Here is a 9,433-nt window from a genome sequence, read left to right on the forward strand (position 1 = left end):
CCCCGTTGTCTGTGTCCTGTGTCGGCATGGTGCATGGAGGAGGTGTGTGTGCATGTGTGTGAGTGTGTGTTGGGGGAGTTTAGGCCCCACACAGTGGACCTTTGTGAAACTCTGCCCATGCAGCCAGACTGAATGGACTCTTTTTACACTTGTGTAAACCTGGGGGGCGTCTCTGGCTCTGAGGCCACGCCTCTTTGACCCCTGACCCTCACCTCTGACCTTTTCTGGATTTGGTCGGGAAGTACTTTTTGCTCACCATGTGCTCATGGGTAAAACTAAAAATCACAGTCAGGATCTTAGTTTAACACACAGCCTCTCAGATACATAACTGTAGATGAAGTGCATGTGACAGTTCAAGCAGCTGATAGTACAGCAGTTTAAAAAGATCTTTTTGTTGGTGTTGTTGTTGCAAGAATTAATAAATAAAATTTTACAAAATTTAAAGAATGTTTGGGTTAGGGTTAGATGACAAATGTAGGCACAAATCCAAATAAAAAACCCCCCCCAAAATCAACAATTAGTGCTTCATCCAACCAAAGCCAGTTTATTTCAAACCTTTGTGACCGCTGAATGACCAAGATCTTTGTATTTACCAAGTTACAGGTTTACCCTCTTCCACACACACTGAGTAACCTCACAGAATGGCCTAACCTGCTTCAGGTTAATGGGTGAAATGGCTGTGTTGACCTAGGTGTTTTATTTACCAAGTGCCTGTTTACTTCTCCATTCCAAGCCTTCAGCTCCTCCCTCAGAGGACAAACTACAGTGCTTAAGAGAATCCTTTGGATCAATACTCCTCTGGAAAAAGAATGGCAGCCCAGCAAACTGGGTTTGTGTGGTCAGTTTCAGGTGAAGGGTACCTTGACCTAAGACTCTGCAATCATCTTTTAACAAAGCAGTGATACATCATTACAACATGGGTATTTACGGCTGTTTTAAAAAGATTGTAAAAAGAGAAATTATCATCTCAAGATTATTTTTTTCCCTTTGAAAAGCAGAGTGCACTTTTCTCCTCAAAATACGATAAAAAATAAAAATAAAAAAAAATTCAACCATTCATACTGAGGTTTGACCGATATACAATATCGTTTAATGGCTCTATGTGCACTGGAAAAATATCATCTGATATAGTTAAGATTCATTACTGCCTGACACAGCTACAGAAAAAGCAACTCTACATGTTTTATTGTAAAATGCTGTATTCATTTACAAAAGATTACACACAATTCTTTGTTCGCAGTCGCTCGTGGATTAGAGAGTTTCTCTACGACTGAATAATAGCTGGGCTGGGTCACACAGCCTTAAGAGGCACTTTAGTTTTAGTGTCTCATAGATAATAGATTGAAGTGTTTTCAGAAGATTTCCATTGAACATAAAGTTCAGGGAGAAAGACTGAATAAATAGACTTTTTATGCACAAAATGTCAGTTAGAAGCAGCTTCAGTTGCAGAATATTGCTACTTCTGTCTGCCTTTAAAGCATGATAATAGTCAAACCCTAATTCATACATCCTTTCAACATTTTAATCCTCGTGCATTCCAGTGTGTTGCACGTTGATGGAGTGTGTTTCAAGCCAAAGAAAAGTTTGTCTTGCTAGTCAGCTGGTGACGGAAGAAAAAGATTGTGTGAGGAAGGCAAGACTATATAGAGGTCAAAGCAGCAACGTGTGACTGACATCCAGTGCTAATGCTTATAACTAACGGTGGACTGACATGAGCGAAAACATAAACAAAATGAAACATGAGCAGCTCAAAACCAAATATAACCGTTCAGGTGAACAATGTCACACTGTTGGAACAAGTGACTTTATCCTTGCTATAAGACTTTAAGTCATTTATAGCAATTACACTGAAATTATGGGTGTACCCTTGTGATGCCTGTGTGATATCTAGCTATGTTATTTAAAAAAATAAAAAAATAAATAAAAATACAATCTAGCATTGCAAGCAGACAAGCAGACAGGTATGTATTTACATGTGCATGTGTGTGACAAGCTGCCAAACTGAGACCACTATTTTTAAAGGGGAAAACAACATTAACTTGATGCTTCATTCCTACTTTAAGCTTGTATTTTCACCCCTCAGTGGAGATTATTCAGAACAAAATAACAAAATAAGAACAAGACAACAACAGAACAAAAGCATTAGAAGAGACAAGGGAGGCAGAGGGCAGGAAAAAAAAAACCTCTATTCTCTAGAAGTTTCCTGTTATTTCTCTGGACTTTTGTGTCTGTGAATATACAGCCTACTCATCATGTTTTCACTATGTTCCTTTTATTTGCTCACAAGGCTGATTGCAAGAGAAAAATGTTTTTTTTTTGGTTGTTTGGTGATTGTTTTATATCATGTGAATTTTTAATCACATTCTTTATTCTATAACGATGCTTCAAGGTCTGAGTCTATTCTGGTTTAGACAGGTGATACATGGGTAAAGACGTCTGAGTCAGACCTGCACAGACAAACATGAAACCCCACATGGACTTTGGTGGGGTATTTTTCTCATTAATAATTAATATATTTGAACCCATTTACACTCCTCACCAATGTGAGCTGATCTCCTTGGTTGAAGAAATCACAATAGAAAAGTGGTGATCTAAGAGTAGAGAGCCCCGGTTACAGTCTGACAGGAGATCAATTCTCTCCCATGCCTCAGGTAGCCCTTATGCATTGTACAGTGAGAGTGGATAAGGCAGACATTGACCAAATAAATCAGAGGGATTTCACTGTACATCGAACACAGTCTTTCCTCAGGGAATCCCGTTTCACAACCTTCACATTTGCTGAAGCCTGTGGGAAGTACGTGGGCCTTTGTAAATGTAGGCTACAAAGAAAACAGTTAAAAGGTGCATAACTAAATGTGTTGGACCAGTGGGCGATGAGTTGATCTAAATTTAAAAAGCTTTAATTTGCTTTTTGGATGATATATTTTTTGTTTGTTTTTTCCTTCACATACATAAGTTATAATAAGATCTCATTCCTAGTTGATTTGGTCACACCTGTTGTTCTGTGTTAATGGTGTGTGTTTCTTTTTTTTGTTAACCATTGTTACTATTATTACTGGGGACATTTTATGCTTTTACAAAATAGTGACGGCGGAAAGATGACAGGAAGCGAGGGAGAGAGAGATGACTGGCCCAAGGCAAATGTATTCTAATAAAATAAGAGAGAGTGTCATTTAAAAATGACGCATCAATTACCAGGAGAAGCACAACACACACTGAGCAGACACTCTGTCAGAAATGCAACAGGAGAAGAGCAACTGTGCATCGTCTTTAATAAAGACGTATAGAAGACAGTCGAAAAATGTTGTCTGACACTGTGATATTGGACTCAAGATCGAATTTCGTCTTCTGCAATATGCGAAATGCCCGCATGCATCTGCTTTTGTTTCTGCTTCACTTCCAATATGTGTATGCATCATTGCCTGTGAATCACTGCAGTGCTGGTACACAATCTGAATCTCAAACAGAAGAGGCAGTCAGCAAAAATGGAAACTATCATATAGAGAGACAACTGGATCACATGTGATGAACTTAGACTAATAACTAACACTATTGATACTTCACTTGGACTTAAGACTTTTGATTGGATTGACTTGAATTTCCTCCCCAGGCTCAAGGATGAAAAAAAAGGTATAAGAAGATGTACAGCTCTTTAATTTCTTCCTCTTCATCTCTTCTGACAAAGAGTTTACTTACATTCTTCACTAAGATTATTCCCACAGAACTGGCGAGGGACATCGACCTGAATTCTAAACGGCCATAAAACAAACAGAGCATCAAATGACCTATCCACGCAGAATGATCGGGCAGGATGTGAGGGACAAGGTGATGGTCACATGACAGACAGAGACAGCCAAAAACATCTGTAGGCTACTTTTCTGTTGCTAACTAGGCTAACATTACTCAGTGGAGAAGCTAACTCGTGTCTTGAGGTGTTGTTGCTGGGTGGGCTCTCCTTGTTTTTCCTTTGCGGGGGGGGCGGGGGGGTTAGAATAAGGTGACAGGATGTGCATTTTCACCTGGCTGAGATCACAATGTGAGCCAAAGGTGGCCTGGCTGATCTATTCACACTCCAATTTCAATGTGGTCTGTGTGCATTTACTTTTACATCTGCTTTTGCCTGAATTTTTCCTGATAGAGAAAAGACATTCAGATCACATGTTATTATGTGTGCATGTTAGCTGGGGTCGGCCTACATACATGGTATCCATGTGTTGGCATGATGTTTTTCATCTCTTTGCGACTTTATCAGCACTAACTGTTTCTACAGCGTGCAGTCCTATTAAAGTCTTCCTGGTTCTTTAATGAAGCAGAAAAATGTGTAAAACACTGCAAGTGTGTGCCTTATCCACTGTAACCACAGTAACCATGCATTCAGGCTATATATTAAATACTTGAAGAGACAACTAAACGGGCATATTTAAAGAAATACCACTACACACACACACACTCACACATACACACACACACCTCAATTTCTTTCCAGTGTCACTGTGTGAATTTGTTTGTCTACCTGTGTTCAATTGCCCTTGGTTTGATTCCCTCCATCCTTTCTTGAAGGCTGCTTAATAGCCTCTTTCCTTTCAGAGGAGATTGCATGGACATCTTGGAAGGGCCAAAAAGCCCAGAGATAGACTAGTTTAGTACGAAGTCCGTGTACTTAAATTAATCTCACATCACTGTAATGAGTAAGGGAAGGACTCAATGGTGAAATGGTGGGTGAAGAAATAAATGTGAAGAGACAGGCAGTGAGGAGGAAAAAAAAGAGCAGGGAGGAAAAAGAGAAAAGAGTGTAGAAATGTACAAAAAGAAATGTGGGTTCAATGATTGGAATAATATTGTTTTAGATTCAGTGTAGTTCTTTATAAATAGTAAACGAAAAAGATTCTCCTTTACCCAGCAATAATTTGTACAGTAATATCCGGGAGGCATCCAGGAGGCAGCAAAGGAACAGAACAAATCCATCTCCTCACTTATTAATTATGAAAGGCAAATGATGAATAACAAAACAACCTCTTCAGAAGTGAAAGGTATGTTCAGATCAGTATCTATCCCCAGCCTCCTCCTCATCAGTATACAGTGCCGCCCGGTACTGCCTCTGTCTTCCTCTGTGTCACACACACTGAAATACACAGCTCTCTTTCAGGTTGAATTTATGAAAAAAAACTTTAATGTTTGAATGATATATTTGCGTGTTCTTTAGTTATCAATCAAATCTGCTGAGACCAGTGTGATCAGAGTCACTAACAGCAGAAGGTGCAGCGATTGGTGCTGGTAAAAACTAAACCTTTTCTACTGGTGTTTCTGCGAGTTCAATATGAATTATATGAAGTAATATGAAGTTTACACTGGTACATGCTGCCTCCAGGAAACAGCCTTTGCTTGCACTCTAAAGTCCAACCCTGGCAATAGCTTTCACCTTCTCCTGCCCACTCACCTTTAATGTTAGTAAACTAACTGCTAGCCATATAAATAATAGTGCTTCAACCTTAAATAGTCTTAAAAACACACTTGAGAACTGTGTTAGAAAGGTTAGCTTGCTTTTTTTAGCACTGCGGGTGCACATCCACGTGCACAGTAGCCTGTCTATGATTTTGTGTGCTAGCACTGGGAGCACTGTAGCTACTATACCATGCCTCAGATTTCTAGCTCTGCGTAGTGTGCTGGGTAAAGCGTGAAAACATACAGTAGCGTACTCTAAACAGCTGTACACTTCTGCTCAGTGTTCAGGTGTGTGAATGTGTGCCGTCCTCTCCGACTCTCTGCCCACACCAACCACTACTCATTGTCCACTCCCCCAGCAAGGCCACAGCTGCCTTTCATTCAGAGAAAAGAAAAGAGCCACCTCTCCTCCCTTCATCACACATTTCTTCACCCCCCCATCTTCTCACACACACACACACACACACACACACACACACACACACACACACACACACACACACACACACACAAAATGTAGGAACCCAGCTGTTCTTGGAGCAAAATTTCAAAATCTCTCTCTGACATCCTTCCTGCCTTCCTTGCTCTCTTTCTCCTGCTGTTTCCTGCTGACGGTCATTTGCATGTAAAATTCAAAACATCATGTTCAACTTAAACTTTCAAAAAGTGACTATACGTTTTTTTTGTTTTGTTTTTTTTTTATTTTGTTTTAGTATTTGCTAAATGAAAGGCATGTACAAAGTCTAACTCCAATTCCTTTTGTGCTGAGTGGAGGCAGTCAAGCTCTTGTGTCCATAGTGCTTAACCACTGGACCGATGGCAAACGACACAGTAATCACCTTACAGTGTTCCTAGTGTTCCTGGTGTTCCTGGGAAAAAGAAGGCCTGCTCGCCACAGGGAAGCTCCTCACAGCTAATCCTTTAGCACATCTCTCTCTTTCTTTCTTTTTCCTTCTTCCCTCTTCCCTCGTTTCCAATATCTGTGCAGGAATCATTTAGGATAACCTTGCTTTACTTATCCTCTAACCCAATTTAACTTGAGACCACTCCATCAAACTCTCATCAACCTTCTGTTATACCTCATTAAAGGTGTAATGGCAGCGTTTGAAAGGCTCAGAACACAGCCTGACCACAGAGAAGTTCCCCAGCCTTTTGGCAACACTTTAGAGGTTGTGGTAAACAGCTAGTTTTTTAGACATGTAGACTAATTGTCAAACCAGAGCTGAGCTGTTGGTGGCATTTCTGATGTGCAAAGTATTAGCTCATTAGCGAGCTTATCGAGATTGGGTCTTATTTTCACAGCTCTGGCCATCATTTCTGTCGTTAATAAGAATAGTGTACTCACCAGTGTAGCTGCTGAGACCCGGGAACACGGTGACATCGCTAAAAAAAAAAGGTCTGGGGGCAAAAAAAAACACAAGACATCAAATGATTAGACAGGTTGTAAACCCCCAGGTTAGTCAAACTTATCTGAAAGAGAGAACAAAGTTGAACCATAAAAAGTATTACTCAAACTGTGTGTTGTCAACATCTATCACAGTTTACAGACTGACCCTGCTTCAAGGGCAAAATCTTCAGTCAGACAAAGAGGGGTGGGTGGAGCCTTTACAGCCATCAGCACATTAAAATTAAACATAATAGCTAGATTTTACGTAGTAACTCTTTAACAAGCAGCCAAATGTTGGATATTTGATAAAACACACACACACACACACAGAGTGATAAAAGGCTGTGCACCACAGACAATCCACTCCGGTGAACAGAGTTGCCACCGGTTAGTTTAATGATAACCTGGTCAGTTCACAGCGATACAATTTAGTGACGAATCAACTAGAGACCCAGTTTTCAATAGACAAGTGACTCAGTGAAACATCCTCAAAACTGTTATTCTGACAAACACCCAGATGTCCAGATGTGTTCATCAGCGAGAGCAGTAACAAACAGGTTTACATTTACCATAGAGGATACAGAACAGCCTAAAACTAGGAGAAAAATTACAGAAATTTGACCCGAGTTGCAATAAACCAAAATAATTCTTAGTGGATCTTAGCTATTTAGCTGGTCAGACAGACCCTTTCCTTTTGGCTATAGCACACTGTTTGATGAAGTTAGCTTACTTTACTCAAGCATTTTAGCAGAGACAGTAACCTCAGTTTGGAAACAAATCTAATTGGTTGTTTGTTTTGGAAGTTGTTTTTATTAATAAAACATTAGCCCACAGCTCTGCTGTTGAAGCTGAGCATCTCGTTTTCTATCTTTCTTCTAGCATTCTTGCACTTTATTAATACTTTGTTATTCACTGACATTTTGGACTGTAATATTTTATGTCAACTCTATACCTCTGAGCCCTTTATATACAGATTTCACTGACTTTTCTTTTGTTTGTTTTTTTGTTACTCCCTCCTGAAAAGAATGCAGTTTGTGAAAGTTATAGTTTTTCTGTTGAAAACATTTTTTTTCCTGTGTTTCTTTGGTGATCTGAATATCAACAGAAACCATAGTTTGGTTTAGTTTAGTTACATAAGATAAACTTAATAATAAGCATACTCTACAATTGCCACAAATGATACCAGGATAAATTAAACCACAAGATAGAAGATTCAAGTTGTGTGGTTCATCAAATAAAGTCTGAATTTAAAGTCTGTGAAAGAGAGGGATTGTGTTGCAATAAGGTGGTGTTTATTCCACAGCTGTGCTCCCTTGAGTCTGATATCAGAGTATTGACAGTGAGCTGCTCTAAGTCTTGGAAGATGCAAATGATGTACACATCTGCTATTATGTGTGCGGATTACTGAAATTGCTGAAAAAAAATCAATCAAATGATTGAGATACCAAATCAGGCTGATGCAAACAAATATATGCAACATATACAGAACATTTATGTTGGAAATAGAAAGAACATCCAACTAATGAAAAAGTGGGCTGAATGTACCAAGTCTGACAACTCTTTTTTGTAAAGAAAGTATCTGTGTAAGGCTTGTGGAATAAGTAGCAGCCTGAAGAATATTGTAATATGTGAAGTAATGTTAAACTGAAGAGTTAACATATATTATCGATGGAAATATATATTTTTTTAAATTAAAAATACATATTGATTTTGTTATCATACTACAAAACCAGATGAATACAATTGTTCCAGCTTATTATTCATCAAGTTAAATACCAGGAAATCTTGTTGATAAAACCTAAGAGATAGCATTAAACAAGAATTATATTAGATACTTTTGTTTATAGCAATATATATCATGTATTCAGATTAATTAATATTTAAATAAAGTTGGTTCAATATGAAGCATTTAGAAATTTGATCTAATTCAGAATTTCACTCAGAAATAAGTGTTGAAGAATGACCTATGTATGGAGATGCAGTAAACAAGTCTTTAATGTACGAACAAAAGGGGTCTAAGAATGGACCCTTGTGGGACACCAGAAGTAATTTGCGCTTATCTGAAATCCATCCATTAATATTTACAAGTTGTTTCTGATTAGTAACATAACTGAGCAGTCATTTGAAGGTCTGTCCATTAAAGCCCTAACATTTCAACTCAATGAGTAAAATATGATCCATAGTGTTGAAAGCGGCAGATCGGGCAGCGTCGGCAGTAAAGCGGGCATTGGGAGCTGGAAGGCAAAGCTCTCAATTTACCAGTGAATCTTCGTTCCGGTAATCACCTATGGTCATGAGGTTTGCATAGTGACTGAAAGAATGAGATTGTGGATACAAGTGGCTGAAATGAGTTTCATCTGCAGGATGGCTGGTGCCAGTTGAGGTGGTTCAGGCATCTGGTTAGGATGCCTCCTGGGCGCTTCCAGGCATGTCGAACTGGTAGGAGCCCCAGGGGTAGACCCAGAAAACACTGGAGAGATTATATATCTCATATGGCCTGGGAGCACGTCAGGATCCTCCAGGAGGAGCTGGAAAACATTGCTGGACTACTTTGTTTGACCTGCTGCCACTGCAACCTGATCCCAAGTAAGCAGCAGAAAATGG

This window comes from Seriola lalandi, unplaced genomic scaffold, assembly GCF_002814215.2.
Source record: "Seriola lalandi dorsalis isolate HSWRI2012SDOR001 ecotype SW California unplaced genomic scaffold, Sedor1 jcf7180002054343, whole genome shotgun sequence".
In the NCBI taxonomy this organism is placed as follows: domain Eukaryota; kingdom Metazoa; phylum Chordata; class Actinopteri; order Carangiformes; family Carangidae; genus Seriola; species Seriola lalandi.